The sequence below is a fragment of the Arachis hypogaea genome, chromosome 3, assembly GCF_003086295.3.
Source record: "Arachis hypogaea cultivar Tifrunner chromosome 3, arahy.Tifrunner.gnm2.J5K5, whole genome shotgun sequence".
NCBI classification, from domain to species: domain Eukaryota; kingdom Viridiplantae; phylum Streptophyta; class Magnoliopsida; order Fabales; family Fabaceae; genus Arachis; species Arachis hypogaea.
Window position 1 is genome coordinate 69,124,436 of NC_092038.1, and position 23,221 is coordinate 69,147,656.

Genomic DNA, 23,221 nt, shown 5'->3' on the forward strand with positions numbered 1-23,221 from the left:
AGGGTGTGCTATTTTTTCTTTCTGTTTTTCATTCTGTTTCTGCTTTTTCAATTGATTTTGTGACTTTCCATGATCATCAACCTATAGAAAACATAAAATAACAAAGGAAAATAATAAATATAACATTGGGTTGCCTCCCAACAAGCGCTTCTTTAATGTCAGTAGCTTGACAGTGGGCTCTCATGGAGCCTCACAGATACTCAGAGCCATGTTGGAACCTCCCAACACCAAACTTAGAGTTTGAATGTGGGGGTTCAACACCAAACTTAGAAGTTGGTTGTGACCTCCCAACACCAAACTTAGAGTTTGACTGTGGGGGCTCTGTTTGATTCTGTTTTGAGAGAAGCTCTTCATGCTTCCTTTCCATGGTTACAGAAGAGGAACCTTGAGTCTTATAGTTTGCACTTTCTGTAAGCCACGGAGCTTCCTGAATAGCAAGTAATTGCTCATCCGGAAAAGTTTTAGAGATCTCAGTAGGAGGGAGGGATGCTCCTGCTACTGGTTCTATCCGGGACAGGTGATCAGCTACTTAATTATCTGTCCCTTTTCTGTCTCTTATTTCTATATCAAACTCTTGCAGAAGCAACACCCATCTTATGAGCCTGGGTTTTGAATCCTGCTTTGTGAGTAGATATTTAAGAGCAGCATGGTCAGTGTACACAATCACTTTTGATCCTACTAAATAAGATCTGAACTTGTCAATGGCATAAACCACTGCAAGTAACTCTTTTTCTGTGGTTGTGTAGTTCTTCTGTACATCATTTAGAATACGGCTGCCATAATGAATGACGTGCAGAAGCTTACCATGCCTTTGTCCCAATACTGCACCAATGGCATGGTCACTGGCATCACACATTAGTTCAAATGGTAATGTCCAGTCTGGTGCAGAGATGACTGGTGCTGTGACCAGCTTAGCTTTCAGGGTCTCAAACGCCTGCAGACACTCCTTATCAAAGATAAATGGCGTGTCAGCAGCTAGCAGATTACTCAGAGGTTTGGCAATTTTTGAAAAATCCTTTATAAACCTTCTGTAGAATCCTGCATGCCCCAGAAAGCTTCTGATTGCCTTAACATTGGTAGGTGGTGGTAATTTTTCAGTTACTTCAACTTTAGCTTGATCCACCTCTATTCCCTTGTTTGAAATTTTATGCCCAAGGACAATCCCTTCAGTCACCATAAAGTGACATTTTTCCCAGTTTAAAACTAGGTTGGTCTCTTGGCATCTTTTCAGAACAAGTGCTAGATGGTTAAGGCAGGAGCTGAATGAGTCTCCAAATACTGAAAAGTCATCCATGAAGATTTCCAGAAATTTCTCTACCATATCTGAGAAGATAGAGAGCATGCACCTCTGAAAGGTTGCAGGTGCATTGCACAGACCAAAAGGCATCCTTCTGTAGGCAAATACTCCAGAAGGACATGTAAATGCTGTTTTCTCTTGGTCCTGAGGATCTACTACAATTTGGTTGTAACCTGAGTAGCCGTCCAAAAAGCAGTAGTATTCATGACCTGCTAGTCTCTCTAGCATCTGGTCTATGAATGGTAAAGGAAAATGTTCCTTTCTGGTGACTGTATTGAGCCTTCTGTAGTCAATACACATGCGCCACCCTGTAACTGTTCTTGTAGGAACTAGTTCATTCTTTTCATTATGAACCACTGTAATGCCTCCCTTCTTAGGGACAACGTGGACAGGGCTCACCCAGGGGCTATCAGAAATAGGATAAATAATCCCAGCCTCTAGTAACTTAGTGACCTCTTTCTGCACCACCTCCTTCATGGCTGGATTTAGCTGCCTTTGTGGTTGAACCACTGGCTTAGCATCATCCTCCAATAGGATCTTGTGCATGCATCTCGCTGGGCTAATGCCCTTAAGATCACTTATGGACCACCCAAGAGCTGTCTTGTGTGTCCTTAGCACTTGAATTAGTGCTTCCTCTTCCTGTGGATTTAAAGCAGAGCTTATGATCACTGGAAAAGTGTCACCTTCTCCCAAAAATGCATATTTCAGGGATGGTGGTAGTGGCTTGAGCTCGAGTTTAGGAGGCTTATCTTCTTCCTGAGGAATTTTCAGAATTTCTTTTATTTCCTTTAGTTCCTCCAGATCAGGCTGAACATCTTTAAAGATGTCATCTAGCTCTGATTCCAGACTTTCAGTCATATTGACCTCCTCCACCAAAGAGTCAATAATATCAATGCTCATGCAGTCATTTGATGTGTCTGGATGCTGCATAGCTTTGACAAAATTCAACTTAAACTCATCCTCATTGACTCTCAGGGTTAATTCCCCTTTTTGGACATCAATGAGGGTCCGTCCAGTTGCTAGGAAAGGTCTTCCTAGAATGAGAGTTGCACTCTTGTGCTCCTCCATTTCCAGCACTACAAAGTCAGTGGGAAAGGAAAATGGCCCAACCTTGACAATCATGTCCTCAATTATGCCTGATGGGTATTTAATGGAGCCATCAGCAAGTTGGAGACATATCCTGGTTGGTTTGACTTCTTCAGTCAAGCCAAGCTTTCTGATAGTGGATGCAGGTATTAGGTTGATACTTGCCCCAAGATCACATAGAGCTTTCTTGGTACAAGTACCCTCTAATGTGCATGGTATCATAAAGCTTCCAGGATCTTTAAGCTTCTCTGGTAAGCTCTTTAATATGACTGCACTGCATTCTTCAGTGAGAAAAACTTTTTCAGTTTCTCTCCAATCCTTCTTATGACTTAAGATCTCTTTCATGAACTTAGCATAAGAAGGTATTTGCTCAAGTGCCTCTGCAAACGGAATCTTTATTTCAAGAGTCCTTAGATAGTCTGCAAAGCGGGCAAATTGCTTATCCTGTTCCGCTTGGCGGAGTTTCTGAGGATAAGGCATCTTGGCTTTATATTCTTTAACCTTAGTTGCTGCAGGTTTATTTCCTACAGAAGTGGTTGGAGAACCCTGCTTAAGGGGGTTGTTATCAGCACTTGCAAGTGTCTGACCCCTTTGTGGCGTTTGAACGCCAGGATTGGGTGCTTTTTGGGCGTTTAACGCCAGATTGCAACCCTTTTCTGGCGTTTGAACGCCAGAAGTGGCTACCCATTGGGCGTTTAACGCCACTTTCTTACCATTTTCTGGCGTTTGAACGCCAGGATCATTCCTCTCTGGGCTCTTACTGTCCTCAGAGGGATTTTGGGTAGTTGGTTGGTCATCCTCTGTCAGTTGTTCCTTTCTTAGCTTTCTGCTGCTTTGAGTTGATACATTCAATGTCTTCCCACTCCTTAATTTAACAGCTTGGCATTCTTCTGTTATCTATTTAGATAGTTGCTGTCTTGTCTGATTCAATTGTGCTTCCATATTCTTGTTAGCATTTTTAGTGTCTTGGAGCATCTCTTTAAATTCTACTAATTGTTTTGTCATCAGGTGCAATTGTTGATTAAGCTCAATCATCTGTTCTTGAGGATTAGGATCAGTGGCTACTGCCATGACTTCCTCTTTTGTAGAGAACTCATTGCTAGAGTACAAATGTTGATTTCTAGCAACAGTGTTTATAAGCACTTGAGCCTCTTCAATTGTCTTCCTCATGTGTATAGATCCACCAGCTGAGTGGTCAAGACATCTGAGCTTTTTCTGTAAGCCCATAGTAGAAGATGTCTAACTGTACCCACTCTGAAAACATTTCAGAGGGGCATTTTCTTAGCATACCTCTATATCTCTCCCAGGCATTATAAAGGGATTCATTATCCTCTTGTTTAAAGCCTTGGATGTCCAGCCTTAGCTGTGTCATCCTTTTTGGAGGGTAAAATTGATTCAGGAATTTGTCTGATAACTGTTTCCATGTCTTTATGCTTGCTGTAGGTTGGTTATTCAACCACCTCTTAGCTTGATCTTTTACAGCAAATGGGAACAGTAATAGTCTGTAGACATCCTGATCCACCTCTTTATCATGTACTGTGTCAGCAATTTGTAAGAACTGTGCCAGAAACTCAGTAGGTTCTTCCTGTGGAAGACCAGAATACTGGCAATTTTGCTGTACTATGATAATGAGTTGAGGATTTAGCTCAAAGCTGCTTGCTTTAATGGGAGGTATACAGATGCTACTCCCATATACAGTTGTAATGGGGTTAGCATATGACCCCAGAGTCCTTCTGGACTGCTCAATTTCACTTAGGTCCATGATGGAGAAAGGGAAATGATATGGATTGCAAGTAGATTATTTATTTATTTTTTTTAAAAGTGACCGAAAAAAATATATAATAAAATAAATAGAGAATAAAATAAAATTTGGAAAATTAACAGAAAATAAGATCAAAGCAAATTGAAAACTGAATCAATTAGTTAATTAAAAAGATTTTGAAATCAGCAATTGAAAAGATATGATTGAAAATTATTTTGAAAAAGATTTGATTTTTTTTGAAATGAGGAAAGAGAAAAACAACAAAATGACACCAAACTTAAAATTTTTAGAAAACCAAACACAAATTTTCAAAAATTTTAAAGGAAAAACACAAGGAGGACACCAAACTTAGAATTTTTAAAGAACAAGAAAGGACTAAGAACATGCAAATTCGAAAAATTAAAAGAAAACAAAGGCATGCAATTGACACCAAACTTAAAATATGAAACTAGACTCAAATAAAAGACTCTAAACCAACAAAAATAAAATAGTCTTAATCTAAGCAACAAGATAAGCCGTCAGTTGTCCAAACTCGAACAATCCCCGGCAACGGCGCCAAAAACTTGGTGCCGAAATTGCAATCACACTTTTGCAACCCCGCACAACTAACCAGCAAGTGCACTGGGTCGTCCAAGTAATACCTCACGTGAGTAAGGGTCGATCCCACGGAGATTGTCGGCTTGAAGCAAGCTATGGTTATCTTGTAAATCTTAGTCAGGATATCAATAATTATCAAGGTTGATTGTGAAAAGTAAAAGAACATGAAATAAGTACTTGTTTTGCAGTAATGGGGAACAGGTTGAGGTTTTGGAGATGCTCCATCTTCTAAATCTCTGCTTTCCTACTGTCTTCTTCTTCAAGCACGCAAGGCTCCTTCCATGGCAAGCTGTATGCAAGGGTTTCACCGTTGTCAGTGGCTACATCCCTTCCTCTCAGTGGAAATGTTCAACGCACCCTGTCACGGCACGGCTATCCATCTGTCGGTTCTCAATCAGGTTGGAATAGAATCCAGTGATTCTTTTGCGTCTGTCACTAACACCCAACCCTCAGGAGTTTGAAGCTCGTCACAGTCATTCAATCATTGAATCCTACTCAGAATACCACAGACAAGGTTTAGACCTTCCGGATTCTCTTGAATGCCGCCATCAGTTCTAGCTTATACCACGAAGATTCTGATTAAAGAATCCAAGAGATATCTACTTAATCTAAGGTAGAACGGAGGTGGTTGTCAGGCACATGTTCATAGTTGAGAATGATGATGAGTGTCACGGATCATCACATTCATCCGGTGTAAGAACAAGTAATATCTTAGAATGGAAGCAAGCATGATTGAATGAAAAACAGTAGTAATTGCATTAATCCATCAAGACACAGCAGAGCTCCTCACCCCCAACCATGGGGTTTAGAGACTCATGCCGTAGGAAGTACACAAGGAAACGTGTAAAGTGTCATGAGGTACAGATACAATGTCAAAAGATCCTATTAATAGTGAACTAGTAACCTAGGGTATACAGAAATGAGTAAATGACGTAAAAATCCACTTCTGGGTCCACTTAGTGTATGCTTGGGCTGAGCATTGAAGCTTTCATGTGTAGAGACTTTTTTTGGAGTTAAACGCCAGCTTTTATGCCAGTTTGGGCGTTTAACTCCAATTTTTATGCCAGTTCCAGCGTTAAACGCTGGGAATTCTGAAGCTGATTTGCAACGCCGGTTTGGGCCATCAAATCTCGGGCAAAGTATGAACTATTATACATTGCTGGAAAGCCCAGGATGTCTACTTTCCAACGCCGTTGAGAGCGCGCCAATTGGGCTTCTGTAGCTCCAGAAAATCCACTTCGAGTGCAGGGAGGTCAAAATCCAACAGCATCTGCAGTCCTTTTCAGCCTCTGAATCAGATTTTTGCTCAGGACCCTCAATTTCAGCCAGAAAATATCTGAAATCATAGAAAAACACACAAACTCATAGTAAAGTCCAGAAAAGTGAATTTTAACTAAAAACTACTAAAAGTATACTAAAAACTAATTAAAATATACTAAAAATATACTAAAAACAATGCCAAAAAGCGTACAAATTATCCGCTCATCAGGTCTTAAAATAAATTTATTATTTTAACCAAGCAGTAACTAAATGCAAAAATTAAATAAACATGAAATTAAATATGAAAATGTAACAATTAACAAAGAAAATAAAATATTGGTGTTTGAGACAGGAAAGTACTAACCCATGGAGATCGGTATCGACCTCCCCACACTTAAAGATTGCACCGTCCTCGGTGCATGCTAAGATGTGCAGGTGGACGGGTTGTTCCAACTGATGCTTTTCTTCAAGGATTGTGCTGATGGATTTGTTTGTCTCTCCCATGTGATCGTCTTCTGGTTCTCTTCCTGGTGGCCATCCTGAAAGAAAAAGGGAAGAAAAGTAACCCAAAAATAAAGATAGAAATTAAAAGATGGAGTATGGTTGGGTTAATGTCAGATGAAAAGGGTCTCATTCACATGGTAGCTACAACATGTAAGAAAACAATAGAAGCCATGGCGTACCAGTGGTGCATAATATGCAACAATGGGGGAGAGAGTGGGGAAGGAAAGATAATATAAATTAAAAATCAATACAAAAGTAATACATGTATAAAAGATTGGCATTGATTTAAATAATATTACCTAACCAGAATAAAACAAGTCATAAGCACCAAGATAATACCAGAAAAGAAATAACAGTTGAATAAAAACATTTGAACACCAATGGTAAAAGAATAAATTTAGAAAAATAAAAATATGCAATGAATAAAAGTATGCAAATAAAATAAAATGAAATGAGAGGGAAAAAGGAGGAGAAGAAGAAAAAGAAAGTGAGAAAGGAGAGAGAAGGAAGAAATTAGGATTAGAAAAGAGAGGATAAGAAAATTGGCACTAATCTGGATAGGTTGTGCGACGCTGGCGACGCGGTCGCGTTGTGCGCGATAAGGTTGGGCGACGCGGACGCGTGGAGCACGCGATCGCGTGACTCGATTTGTGCTAGTGGCGCCAGTGCAGCCTCGCGGCCGCACAACTCTCTGTTCAAAACGTTAGTATTGCCAAAATCCAGGGTGACGCGGTCGCGTGGTCGACGCGATCGCGCAGATGGCCTTATTTCCAATATGACGCGGACGCGTGGGTGACGCGTTCGCGTGGCAGGGCTTGTGCTGCTAGCACGGGTCTAGCCCAATTCCAGCTCAACTTTCGGCCATACACCCTTTTTACGCCGATTTCAGGTCACGCGGCCGCGTGGTTGACGCGGTCGCGTGGGAGGCTATTTTTCCAAATGACGCGAACGCGTCATCGACGCGTTCGTGTGGAGTCAATTTGTGCTAATAGCGCGCCTCCAGCCCTGCTCCTGCGTAACTCTCTGTTCAATTTATTATTCTCTCATCTCCTTGCGATGCGGACGCGTTGCGTGCTTGCTTTTTTTTTTAATCTGAAAAGATGCAGAATGCAGTGTTAATATGAATGTGATGCAAAACTCCAGGTTCAATATAATAAAATAAAATAAAAACAAACAAAACGAAATAAAATTGAAAAAGAAACGATCATACCATGGTGGGTTGTCTCCCACCTAGCACTTAAGTTGTTATGGTGAGCTCCTTGTTATGGTGGCTTGTGCTTGAACTCATCCAGGAATCTCCACCAATGTTTGTATCTCCAGTAACCTCCGGGGTCCCAAACTAAGCACGTAAAGCCCTTACGAAGCTTCAAATAGATTCTTAGGCTCCTGGGGTGACAAATGTCAGAATAGATTCCAGGATCCCAAACTTTACCTTTACACCCGTTTTTGTCTTGATCTGCATTTTTCCAGCCGGGTGAAAGGTGATTTGAATTCTCACTGCAGTGACCAAACAGCTTCCTAGACCCATTTAGTTGAGCTCTATACCAACCTTTACGTTTAAGCTTAAAGCTTCCAACCATGATGAACCTTGCAGGACAATTCTTACCACTGACCATCTTCCTTTTACTCTTAATGCCACAAAGAGCTCTAAGTTGACCATCTGTCTCCAGTAGCCCATATTCAAGTGGAATTAGAAAGCTATGGGATATGAATTTTACCCACTTGAATGTTGTGAAGGATGATGGCGACTTAGGGGGAGGCATTTTTAATGAAATTGCAAGCTCTACTCCCTTATGCTCTTTTCGGATAACTACCACCTCTTTGCAAACTTCTTCAATTTCAACCTCTTCCTCTTGGTAGCTCTCTTTCAATTCAATCTCTTTTTCATTGCTTTCCAAGGGCATGGGAGGTTGTGCTTCTTCTTCTTGAATCTCCATCTCTTGATCAACCTCTTCCAAGTCTTCAACTATGATATGCTTTGGAAGTTGTACACCCTCTTCAGCATTAATTTCAACCGTCTTGGAAGGAGGCTCTATGTCTTGTCTTTCCCATGGAGGTTCTGCGTCTCCTAAGTCTTCAACTAACTCTTCTTCTTGAACAATGATAGCTTCTTCTACTTGTTCTAGTATGAATTCATGCTCTGTCTTGTCCACTGGAGTTTCTGGTATCTCCTTTATGCTATGCTCTTCACTAGACTGTCCACATGGGGTTGTGGCTGATCCTTGTGTATTTAAGCGTCTAGAAGCCCATTGAATTAATACTTGCCCCAGTTGTTGAGTGGTTGCCTGAAATCGATCCATTGTTTCCTTGAGACGATCCTTTGCCTCTTGATGCACTCGGTTTTCATAAGTAGGATCATAATGCTCTTGGATTGATGGATATGGAGATGGTGAATATTGAAGTGGTGGTTCTTGTGAGTAATTGGGTTGGAATTGGGGTGGTTCTATATATGGTTCATATGGCTCATAAGGTGGTTGGTATGGTGGTTGAGGGTTAAGGTCATATGGAGGTGAATGGTGGAAAGAGGCTTGTGAGTTTTGTGGGTTGAGGTTGTGTTGAAAGGATGATCTCTGAGTATAGGGTGGGGCTTGTTGGTAGCTACAAGGTGGTCCACCATATCTATCAGCTTGGGATGCATTGTAGCCTGGTCTTTGTCCATGATATCTAGGATGGTGTTGTTGCCTAAAGGGTTGATTAGATCCTCTTGGCTCCATCCATCCTTGATTGGTCTGACCTTGATGCATATTCCTGCTGTGGTTTCTATTTTCTTCAACAAAGTTAGAACTAAACTCAAAGCGAGAGGGGTGAGAATTCATAGTAGTTATCAGAAATAAGGGGGAAAAAGGAGAAACAAATAAACAAGTAAAAGAATTTTTTTTTTGAAAAATATTTACAATAACCAACAATAAGACACACGTTTGTAATTCCCCGACAACGGCGCCATTTTGATGAGAGAACTTTTGCGTGGTCTAGAAATTTGCGGATAAATCCTCGTTGCAAGTATAGTTTCTAAACCTTCAAAAGTCCTTTCATACAAACGTTTTGTTTGTCGCAAGTAACAAACCCCTTTAAAATTAATAACTGAGTATTTAAACCTCGGGTCGTCTTCTCAAGGAATTGTAGGGAGGTATGTTCTTATTATTGGTTATGAGTCTGTAAATTGGGGTTTTGGAAGTAAGGTGCGAATATGTTATATGATAAGTAAAATAAAGTAATACTAATAAAATCTCTTGGCAAGGTATAAGAACTGGAGGTCCTATCCCAGTTATCCTTATCAATTGATGAGAATTGGATTTTTCTCCCACTTTGTTAACATCTAACTATGAAGGTAAGTTAAGTGGATGAATTCCAATTTTCAATCAACAATGAGTTTGATAACTCTAGATCACCAATTACTTAACCACAGCCAAGAATGTAAAAAGCTAAATTAAAATTATAAATATATGAAATACCTTCAATTCATTCAAAGCAGTAAAATCTAACATGGAAAATATTCATAAGCCAATTGGGTAACAGGAAAATCCAAAGTATTTATATCAATAAAAAAAGCAATCATCAATCTGAAATATCTCAAATAACATTAATTAAGAAAATCAATCTAAACATGGAACATTGAAAATAAATAAAAATAAAGAACCTGGGATTGAGAGTCACTCCTAAAACTAAGAAAAGTCCTAATCCTAAGATAAAAAGTACATCTAAAACATAAAAAGTGAATTATGAGTGGCATGATCCTGAATGGATGTATTTTCCCCACTTCATAGCCTCTAATCTGTGTTCTCTGGGCCGAAAACTGGGTCAGAAACAGCCCAGAATTCGCTGGTTGCGAATTTAACTTCGCTGATTTTCGTCACTTGCGACGCGGCCGCATGGAACACGCGGTCGCGTCGCCTAGCGTCAGGGACACTATGATATATTATATATCAAATCGAAGCCCCAGACGTTAGATTTCCAACGCAACTGGAACCGCATCGTTTGGACCTCTGTAGCTAAAGTTATAGCCATTTGAGTGCGAAGAGGTCAGGCTAGACAGCTTAGCAGTTTTTCCAACTTCTTGCATTCCTTCCACTTTTGCATGCTTCCTTTCCATCCTCCAAGCCATTCTTGCCCTGTAATCTCTGAAATCACTTAACACACATATCAAGGCATCTAATGGTGATAAGAGAGGATTAATAATAAGCAAATATAAGTCCAAAGAAGCATGTTTTCAATCAAAGCACATAATCAGGAAGGAAATATAAAACCATGCAAATAGCATGAATAAGTGGGTAAAGAGTAGATAAAAACCACTCAATTGAGCACAAGATAAACCATAAAATAGTGGTTTATCAAATACCAATATATATATGAGTTTAATTATAATGTATTGATAGCGTAAAATGTTTTACATGGTTGTGCAGACACATCTGATATTTTGGATGACTATTCATGCAGTCAAGGTGAAAGGTAATTATTTTTACTGATGTGGTGTTATGTAATTAGACACACGTGTAAAACTACTTTACAATGATATTGCATCAAAATTAAATTATATATATACAGCCAATATAGGTAATACACTAAAGTTTTGTTTGGTAAAGCTTTTTGAAGAGGTACTTGTGCTTTTCAAAAGCATAAGCACCTTGTTATGCGTTTGGTAAATGAAAAATTTCATGTGTTTGTACTTGTAGCTTTTAAAAGAACTTTAGATGGAGCTTTTAAAGTTGGCTTGTGCTTATCAAAAGAAAAAAGTCTAATATAACCTCATACATTAATTAATGTTCAAATTTAATTCCTACGTTAATATTTATTATAGTATTTTTAAATTTTAAAAGCTACTTTACCAAATGCACTCGTTATTCCTTATGCTTATTAAAAGCTATTTTCAATTTAATTTACCAAATACAGATGCTGTTTTTAAAAAACTAGTTTTAAAAAGTTAACTTTTATAAGTTACTTTTCAAAAGTAAAAGTTTTATCAAACTAAGAATCCATTTAGAAAGTAGCAAAAGCAACTTTTTTTTTAACTTTTGAATTATGAAAATTTATATTATGCGTGTTTGGTAATATTTTTGAAAAATATTTTTAACATCCCGAGAAGTTGATTTTGTGCTTTTAAAGTTGTAGAAAAATATGATTTCTTTCATTCTCAAAAGTTATTTTATCTCTCCTCAAATAAGAATCCTTTGGCTAACTTTTACAAAGAAGTCTACATTTGGTTAATCCATCATATTCATAAGGCTAAGTGCGACAGATAAATGATTTTTCCTTGTGTCTATGTTATGTTTATTTCTTGCACTATGTTAAGTGTGTTGACATTCATACACTACCTTTGGGGTGTGTACTTCTCTAAGCTTAATGGCTAACGACATAAATTTAGCACCAAGAACAGAAATTTTCTATGCTTTAATTATTTCCTAATAGATAAGTATATGTATAACACTGATTCAAAGTAGTAAAGATGAAGGTTCATGCAACATTATTGACCTTGTTGATAATATTACTGATAAACCCATATTTTATGATATATTTTATGCTTAATCTGAGTGATTTATTAAATCCTTCACCCACTTATTCATATTAATTGTATGGTTTTACTTCTCCTTCCTTATTATGTGATGTATGTGAAAAACATGTTTCCTATTCTTTTAAATTAATTATTTTAATCACCTTTAATTCCATTCGATGCCTTCACTAGTGTGTTGAGTAGTTTCAGATCTTCTAAGGCAGGAATGACTTAAAGGATGGAAAAGGAAACATACAAAGATGGAAAGAAAGCACAAAACGGAGTTTTGAAGAATCTGGCATCCACGCGATCGCATGGACGATGCAATCGCGTGCCAAGAGCGAAGAAGCATCGACGCGGCCGCATGACTGACGCGACCGCGCGACTTGAGCCGTGTGACCCACGCAGACGCGTGACAGAGGCCACGCACCAGAAATTGCAGAAACGCTCATAGCGGATTCTAAAGCCTTTTTGGCCCAAAATCCAAGTCCAGAAGTCAGAGACCAGAGGTTATGAAGTGGAGGAATACATCCATCGAAAGAGACTCCGAATTTTCTGTTACTTTCCATGATTTAGATTTAGTTTTGAGAGAGGTTCCCTCCTCTCTCTCTCTGAGGATTAGGATTTAGGACTTCTCTTAGTTTTAGGAGTGACTCTCAATCCCAGGTTCTTTATTTTTATTCATCCAAATTTAATTTATGAACTGTTCCATGTTACATATTACTCTTTTAAATTAATGTTATTTAAGATATTTCAGTTTAATATTGCTTCCTTTTATTTATGTTATTGTTTTTCTCAATCTGAAGACATTCTTATTCCAGTAGATACAATTTTCTTTCCTTTTGGTTTTGGTTAAATAATTGGTGACTCTAGAGTTATCAAACTCAATATTGATTGAAAATTGGATTTCTTCATTTCATTAATTCATATTCCAATAACTCTAGCCCTTCCCAAGGAAAGACTAGGACTTGAGGATTCGAATTAATTCATCCACTTAACTTACCTTCATAGTTAGAGGTTAACAAGGTGGGAGAAGAATTCAAATCTCTTCATAGTTGATAAGGATAACTAGGATAAGACTTCCAGTCTTTATACCTTGCGAAGAGTTTATTTTACAGTTATTTATTTATTTTTATTGCTTTGAAAATATACCTGTGCCCATTGCCCAACTTCCAAAACCCCAATTTACAAACTCATAACCAATAATAAGAACACACTTCCCTGCAATTCCTTGAGAAGACGACCCGAGGTTTAAATACTTCGGTTATCAATTTATTTAGGGGTTTGTTACTTGTGACAACCAAAACGTTTGTACGAAGGGATTTCTACCGGTTTAGAGACTATATCTACAACGCGACTGTTTTTATGAAATTCTTTACTGGCAAGAATCCTAACGTTAAAATGGCGCCGTTGCCGGGGAATTGCAAACGTGTGCCTTATTATTGTTTATTGTAAATATTTTTCTTTTACTTGTTTATTTTGTTTCTCCTTTTTTCCCCTTAATTCTGATAACTACTATGAATTCTCACCCCTCTCGCTTTGAGTTTGGTTCTAACTTTGTTGAAGGAAATAGAAACCACAGCAGGAATATGCATCAAGGTCAGACCAATCAAGGATGGATGGAGCCAAGAGGATCTAATCAACCCTTTAGGCAACAACACCCTCCAAGATATCATGGACAACGACCATTCTACAATGCATATCCAGCTAAAAGATATGGTGGACAACCTTGTAACTACCAACAAGCCCCACCCCGTGCCTATAGACCATCCTCTCAACATGACCTCGAACCACCACACTCACAAGCTTCTTTTCGCCATTCGCCACCATACGATCCTTATCCGCCCCAATACCAATCTAATTACTCCCAAGAACCACCACTCCCCCATACACATAACCCATATCCATCAAAGTTAGAATCACGGGTTAGCCTCGAAGAATCAATGAAACAATGTACCGCACTCCTTCATCAACTGGAGCAAGCAATGGTGGAGAAGTTAAAGCAATTATCTTTCGGACGTTCAACCCCTCAACAGACCCCCATGGCCTTATGTGGAGAATCTAATGAAGAACGTGTTGTGAAGAAGACACAAGAAACTCCAGTGAACAGCATAGAGTATAACCTCGTACCAGAACAAGTAGAGAAAGCTGTCATTGCAGAAGAAGAAGAGTCGGTTGTTGTGGAGAACTCCGTCAAGGATATTACAATTGATGCTGAGGAGGATTTTGCACCACCTCCACTGCAAATATCTTATGAAGATCTTAACGGAATAACCCAAGACATAGGTTTCCTTGATGATGATGATCACAAGTCCCATTCTCTTAGCGGCGAACTTGCATTCACAACTGATTTCTTTGAGACAGAAGAATCTTCCCCGAGTGAATATGAAGATGATGCTAAGGTAGATCTTTCTCAACCTCTAATATATGACTTGAGCGATGATGAGGGAGAAATTGAAGACTCTGATCAAGAGATTGTTGAAGTGGAAGAATTCACAGAAGATTATAAGGGAGTAGAACTTACAGAACCACTGGAAACACCACTCCCAAGGTCGTTACCGCCCACCACAAACTACAAGTGGGTAAAATCCTTGTCTTCTATCTTCAATATTCCACATGAATATGGTTTTCTTGAAACAGATGGCCAGCTTAGAGCTCTCTGTGGCTTTAAGAGTAAAAGGGAAATGGCTCATGCTCAGAGCCGGTGCACAAGGTTCAATAAGATTCCACGCTTCAACTCGAGGTGCAAGGATTGGTATCATGCTCAATTGAGTGAATTACGGAGAACGTTTGGCCACCGTGGTGAGAATCTAATTTCCAAACCACCTAAATGGAAAAGTATAGATCAAAACAAAAGCAGATTTGGAACCAAAGTTTGGGATCCCAGAAAATATTCTGATATTCATCACCCCGGGAGCTTGAAAATCTGTTTGAAGCTGCTCAGAAGCTTCACATGCCTAGTTTGGGACCCCGTAGGCTATTGGCATTCCAAGCGTTGGTGGAGATTTCTGGATGAATTTAAACACAAGCCGCCATAACAGGAAGCTCAACCAACGTCCAACTTAAGGACTTTAACCAAAAGGGCTAGGTCGGAGACAACCCATCATGGTATGATCGTTCCTTTTTTTCATTTTTTTTATTTAGTTTTAGTTGTTTTCAAGTTTTATTTTATTTTTCATTAAACCTGGAATTACTCATAACATTCATACCATTTTGCACTCTGCATACTGCATAATTACATATTCCAAAAAAAAGGGGCGTGCGACGCGACCGCATCAATCATGCGATCGCGTCAATTGTGATAAAACACCCCCACGCGTCCGCGTCCATCATGCGGTCGCGTGCCCTGGAGATCGGCGTATAACCCCAACATCCAGAAAGTTGGGCTGGACTCGTGTTGTCCTTGTGCTTTTCGCGCAAAAGACCCACGTGATCGCGTGCCTGACGCGATCGCGTCACATGTACATAACCAATTTCACGCGACCGCGTGAGCGACGCGACCGCGTCGCATGGACTGCACAACACCCTAGAAGGAGACAGAGAGTTGCACTGAAACGACGCTGGAATCGTGCGTCTAGCACAAATTCCAACGATGCGATCGCGTCCACCCCTCTTCTACCCCTCCCATGCGATCGCGCGTTCCACGCGATCGCGCCCACCCATTTTTCACCCCTATCATGCGACCGCGTGCCCCTCGCGGCCGCGTGGGTTTCAAAATATAACTCCCCAGCCACGCGAACCCTATCAGTCGCGCACCCACCCCCTCCCTCTTCCCCTTCTCTCCCTCCTCAACCCTCCACCACCACCCAGCCACCACCGACACCACCCGGACGCCTCCGACCACCCAGACGCCGCCGCCATCTACCCCCTCTCTCCTCTTCCCTTCTTTCTTCTTCTTTCTTCTTCCCCCCTCCTCCGCTACTGCTCACCTCCGCGCCACCAAACGCCGCCGCCACCGCCCCACCGCAATCCCCTTCAACCAGCAACACCACCCCTTCCCCTACCCCCAGCCACCTCTCTGCCCCACTCTCCTCCTTCGCCTATGGTGGACGAAATTGTGATTCACTTGTTATTCCATTTTGCAAAATTCATTGCTTTTTATTCCCTGGTAATGGTGCCAAAAACATGATGCCAATACCATAGTTCACAACTTCGTTCAACTAACCAGCAAGTGTACTGGGTCGTCCAAGTAATAAACCTTACGCGAGTAAGGGTTGATCCCACAGAGATTGTTGGTATGAAGCAAGCTATGGTCACCTTGTAAATCTCAGTTAGGCAGATTAAATTGGTTTATGGTGAGTTCGAAAATTAATAATAAAATAGAAGATAAAAAAGGGATAGAAATACTTATGTAAATTAATAGTGGGAATTTCAGATAAGTGTACGGAGATGCTGTGCTCCTCTTGAATCTTTACTTTCCTATTACAGTCATCCAATCCTTCCTACTCCTTTTCATGGCAAGCTGTATGTAGGGCATCACCGTTGTCAATGGCTACATCCCATCCTCTCAGTGAAAACGTTCCTATGCTCTGTCACAGCACGGCTAATCATCTGTCGGTTCTCAATCAGGTTGGAATAGAATCCCTTGATTCTTTTGTGTTTGTCATCACGCCCAGCCTTCAGGAGTTTGAAGCTCGTCACAGTCATTCAATCACAGAATCCTACTCGGAATACCATAGACAAGGTTTAGACTTTCCGGATCCTCATGAATGCCGCCATCTATCTAGCTTATACCACGAAGATTCTGTTGGGGAATCTAAGAGATATGCGCCCGGCCTAAGGTAGAACGGAAGTGGTTGTCAGTCACGCGCGTTCATAGGTGAGAATGATGATGAGTGTCACGGATCATCACATTCATCAAAGTTAAGTGTAACGTATATCTTGGAATAAGAATAGAAGAGAATTGAATAGAATGTAATAATAATTGTATTGAAACTTGAGGTACAGCAGAGCTCCACACCCTTAATCTATGGTGTGCAGAAACTCCACTGTTGAAAATACATAAGTAAAAGGTTCAGGCATGGCCGAATGGCCAGCCCTCTCCATGATCAAGTGACCGAATAGCCAAGAGATTAAACTGTCAAAAGATGTCTAATACAATAGATAAATGTTCTATTTATAATAAACTAGCTCCTAGGGTTTACATGAGTAAGTAATTGATGCATAAATCCACTTTCGGGGCCCACTTGGTGTATGTTTGGGCTGAGCTTGATCTATCCACGAGCTGAGGCTTCTCTTGGAGTTGAACTCCAAGTTATGACGTGTTTTGGGCGTTCAACTCCGGATCATGACGTTTTTCTGGCGTTTAACTCCAGACAGCAGCATGTACTTGGCGTTCAACGCCAAGTTACGTCATCAATTTCCGAATAAAGTATGGACTATTATATATTGCTGGAAAGCTATGGATGTCTACTTTCCAACGCCGTTGAGAGCGCGCCATTTGGAGTTCTGTAGCTCCCGAAAATCCATTTCGAGTGCAGGGAGGTCAGATTCCAACAGCATCAGCAGTCCTTTTGTCAGCCTTTTTCAGAGTTTTGCTCAAGTCCCTCAATTTCAGCCAGAATTTACCTGAAATCACAAAAAAACACACAAACTCATAGTAAAGTCCAGAAATGTGAATTTAACATAAAAACTAATGAAAACATCCCTAAAAGTAGCTCAAACTTACTAAAAACTACCTAAAAACAATGCCAAAAAGCGTATAAATTATCCGCTCATCAGCCTACCAGGTTCCGCAACACGCAAACCCTTTTATCCGTTCGTAGTTTTTCTTAATTTTTCCGTTTATGTTCATGTTTAGGCTAGTTAGATATGCATGTTGTAGTGGATTTTAGGTTGTTAGGTAGCCTAGGATTTGGTTAGTGGATTTAGGTCTGTCTACTTGCACTGTTCATGTTTCTGTTTTATCATATCTGCAATTCTGCTGTTGCTGTACCCTTGTTCATATGCTGTGATTTCCTGCATTTGCTGCTTATTACTCTGAATTTTCATGTTTATATTCATTATTTGTACCTGCAGCTTAATTTTTAATTCATATGCACTGCTTTGATTGCTGTTTATTTTCTGGGATACTCCATATTTAGCCGGAATGCTGCCCAAATTTCTATAAAATATTTTCATTCATGTTTTGGTTTGGTATTTTGAACTCTGTTTTACTCTACTTTACCTGAACCATTTCATGAATGCCAGGGCATGCTTTATTATCCTCTTTGATTTTCGTGTTTATAAACTACATCCGTGATGCTCTGATTCCAATTCTTCTTTATATCTATTTGAATCAGCATCCAATTGTTTTCCTTGTTTGGTTATGAGTTACTTCTATCCCTACCTGTGAATCCTTGTTTCATGGAATACTTTCTTTATGCCACTTACTTTACCCACATTTTACTGACTCACTAATTTTAATTTACTAATTTCTTTTTCCATTTCTACCCATACTAACTTTTTATAATCTCTTTTATGACTTTTCACTTTCCTCTAACTTTTTAACCATGGCATGATGACAATTTTTCTATTTAACTTGAATTCTAACACATTTTGGATTGTAAATTATTCCTTTCAAACTATTAAACTACTATAAAATCCTTAATGCACATCTACCTAACTCATTTGCCTCATTCTCATTCTCCTTTGCCGCTTTGAGTTTTCTTTGTTTAATTGCCTATTTGTTTTCTTATTTTTATATTTCTTGGTTTTCTATTTTTTAGGATGTCGACCTCACAGAGAAAGGGAAAAGGCAAGGCTACTAGCAAGCGCAAAAGAGGAGACCCCTCCCAGTCCATCATAGATCTAATGCATGATTCCTCATGGCGGGAGAAGAACTTTATCCAGCAGGAAAAAAGCTGACCAGCTGCTACCTGCAAATGATTCCATCAAATTTGTAAACCGGTACTGTGAGCTGAAGTATCCGGCATTTGCAGACTCTAGAAACCTATACCTGGAGAGAACTCTGAAGATTCCAGAAGCACTCCAGCAATACACCACTAAGCAAATCAAACAAAGAGGCTGGTTTTTTCTGGAAAGAGCACTGACAGAGGTCAATGCATCTTGGGTTAGGGAATTCTACTGCAACTTCTATAACATTACCCTAGATGCAGTGAACCTGCGAGGCAAGCAGATTCTGGTCACTGAAGAGGCCATAGAGGACATCCTACAGCTCTCACCTAAGTCCGTTCAGCCTGATGGTTACAAGAAGGATGAGGAGGACATGCGTTTCTTGAGGTTTGATTGGGATGCTGTCAAGGCAAGGATAACCCTGGACCCGACTATTCCTTGGAAGATGGGTCAGGACACCACCCTACCCAAGGGTATCAAGCGGGCATACCTAAATGTTGAGGCTCGGTTATGGCATCAGATCCTGAGTAATTATGTGATGCCGAGTACTTATGAGACAGAGATTCCAGCTGCTATGATCACCCTCCTCTGGTGTGTGATGGAAGGTAAAGACCTGTACTTGCCACGCTTTATCCGGCATTATATGGCCAGGGTCCACGTCCGAGGCACTCTTCCCTTTCCTTATCTGGTTACACAGCTAGGCCGTCGAGCTGACGTGCCATGGGATGATGCCGATGAGAGACCACCGGCTGCGGACTGCAGAAAGATCATTCCTCACAGTAGGAACTTTCCTGGCTTTGGGCTACAGACCACCACCTTTCACTGCTACTGATGAAACAGCCCCACCGTCTGCCGGATCCTCTTCTTCCACAGCTGCCCCTACTGCCACCACTACACCTCCACCTACCTCAGAGCCGGTCCACCGCCTCGTGCACCGCTTATTTCGACAGCTTGATCAGATGGAACGCCGTAACCGGCGCCGGTATGAGCATCTGAAGCTGATGATCCGACAGGGCAGTGACATCCCCTCCGAGCCTGACTCACCATCTGAGCCATCTGAGGAGGAGGCGGATGAGCACCAGGAGGAGACCCATCCGCAGGCAGGCACAGAGCAGGTTGCTCCCCAGGCAGAGGTCCCACATCAGATTGAGGCCGCAGATCCTGAGATCCTGATCCAGTCAACACCTCCTCTACAGCAGCCAGATCCTCAGCCCACTACCACCGAGACTCCAGCTACCATTCCTACCAGTGATGACACCCCTTCACACCCGGCTTGACTGAGCATCAGGGACGATGCTCCACTTTAAGTGTGGGGAGGTCGCCATCTCTGGCGTTTTATTTTGGTGAACCACTACATCTCTTTTTCTTTTATTCTGGATATTTTTCTGTATTTTTCTTTTTATTGTTATTTTTTGAGTACTTATACATTGCTACTTTGATGTATTTCTACTCTATTTCTGCATTTTGCGTTTTTAGTTCATATTTTAGCTATTTAGTTTATTTTAGTCATTTAGTTTAGTTTGCAATTCTAACTTATTAGCGGATTAATTAGTATAGTTTACCCTTTTTAGCATAAGATAGCATAGTCTAAATTGAAAAATATAAAAAGGAAGTAAGCTAGGAAATTGAACATAATAGATTTAAATCCATAAACCTTGTATATAGAGCATTACATCATATAGTTAAGTTGACAACATTTCATCAAGGATGAACATTAAAACTTTAAAGGCCACCTAAGACAATTTTTTTATGAGAATACTGGGAAATTTTAACTAAACCTCCATGACATACATGAGTAATATATGATTTATGAGTTTGAGAACATACAGCCTGTGAGTTTTGAACTTAATTGTATGGTTACATTTAAACCATAATATTTTATTCCTGTGTGTTCCGCTCTTCTTTTCTATTCTGATGTTCTTTGCTTTGTTTTAATCTATATGTCCAGTATAGAATATAGATACATGCCAAGAGAGTGATTGAGGCCTTGTTTGATTTTTAACTCACTATCCCAAATAAAGCCTACTTTTTATGCCATCCTTGTTAGCCCCTTTGAACCTTTTAATTCCCTTTTATTCTATTTAGCCACACTACTAGCCTTAAGCAGAAAAACAAATAAATTCCCAAGTTGAATTCTTGATTAGCTTAAGATAGAAAGTTGTGTAATTAATTAAGTGTGGAAAAACTTTATGGGAACATGGATGACAGAAACAAGGGTAGAACAAAATTGAAAAGAAATTAAGAATTTTTGGGAAACATGCTAATGTGAAATTAAAATGATTAATTACCATGTGCATTAAAAAAAATTGCAAATTAAAGCAAATGCACATGGTATAAGAACAAAATATGAGCATGTGACATAAAAAGTGGGAATTATGGGAAAATAGGTACAGAAGCTTTACTTTAGAAATTATGTGTATTAGGTGAGATCTTAGACTAATTAAGGATTCACTTATTAGCTCACTTAGCCTTATACATATACCCTTACCTTTACCTTGGCCCCATTACAACCTTAATTAAAGACCTCATGATTTTTGGTATGTCTATATTTTATAATTGTTGATTGGTTAGATGAAAAACAAAGTTATAGAAAATAAGGATAAAAAGAAGAATAGAGTGATTAACCCAATAAACACTGAGTGACTAGAGAGTAAACACAAAATCCAGTGAGGGTTCACTAACTCATTAACATATATCTCTGCTTAAATTACTAATTGTCTTGCAAGTTTATTAAATGTTTTTCTCTCCCATCTCAATTGTAAAAATGCTTTATCATTATCTAAGGTTGGCTATATATATATATATATATATATATATATATATATATATATATATATATATATATATATATATATATATATGACTCCTTAAGAATGTGAATTGATTTAACTACATGTAAGCTTTATATATGAGTGAATGAAATTAGAATTGCATCATGCATTTAATTAGTTGCATTTAGATTAGAATTGCATTGCATAGCATTCAACCACTTCAAAACCTTACTTTTTACCTTGGACATAGCATGAGGACACGCTATTACTTAAGTGTGGGGAGGTTGATAAACCCATATTTTATGATATATTTTATGCTTAATCTGAGTGATTTATTAAATCCTTCATCCACTTATTCATATTAATTGTATGGTTTTACTTCTCCTTCCTTATTATGTGATGTATGTGAAAAACATGTTTCCTATGCTTTTAAATTAATTATTTTAATCACCTTTAATTCCATTCGATGCCTTGATTAGTGTGTTGAGTAGTTTCAGATCTTCTAAGGCAGGAATGACTTAAAGGATGGAAAAGGAAACATACAAAAATGGAAAGAAAGAGCAAAACGGAGTTTTGAAGAAACTGGCATCCACGCGATCGCATGGACGATGCGATTGCGTGCCAAGAGCGAAGAAGCATCGACGCGGCCGCATGACTGACGCGACCGCGCGACTTGAGCAAATCGCATACGACGCGGACGCATGAACGACGCGACCGCGTGACTAGGAGAACTCCGAATGACGCGACCGCGTGACCCATCCGACGCGTGATAGAGACCATGCACCAGAAATTGCAGAAACGCTCATAGCGGATTCTGAAGCCTTTTTGGCCCAAAATCCAAGTCCAGAAGTCAGAGACCAGAGGTTATGAAGTGGAGGAATGCATCCATCGAAAGAGACTCCGAATTTTCTGTTACTTTCCATGATTTAGATTTAGTTTTGAGAGAGGTTCCCTCCCCTCTCTCTCTCTCTGAGGATTAGGATTTAGGACTTCTCTTAGTTTTAGGAGTGACTCTCAATCCCAGGTTCTTTATTTTTATTCATCCGAATTTAATTTATGAACTGTTCCATGTTACAGATTACTCTTTTAAATTAATGTTATTTAAGATATTTTAGTTTAATATTGCTTCATTTTATTTATGTTATTGTTGTTCTCAATCTGAAGACATTCTTATTCCAGTAGATACAATTTTCTTTCCTTTTGGTTTTGGTTAAATAATTGGTGACTCTAGAGTTATCAAACTCATTATTGATTGAAAATTGGATTTCTTCATTTCATTAATTCATATTCCAATAACTTTAGCCCTTCCCAAGGAAAGACTAGGACTTGAGGATTCGAATTAATTCATCCACTTAACTTACCTTCATAGTTAGAGGTTAACAAGGTGGGAGAAGAATTCAATTCTCTTCATAATTGATAAGGATAACTAGGATAAGACTTCCAGTCTTTATACCTTGCCAAGAGTTTATTTTACAGTTATTTATTTATTTTTATTGCTTTGAAAATATACCTGTGCCCATTGCCCAACTTCCAAAACCCCAATTTACAAACTCAACCAATAATAAGAACACACTTCCCTGCAATTCCTTGAGAAGACGACCCGAGGTTTAAATACTTCGGTTATC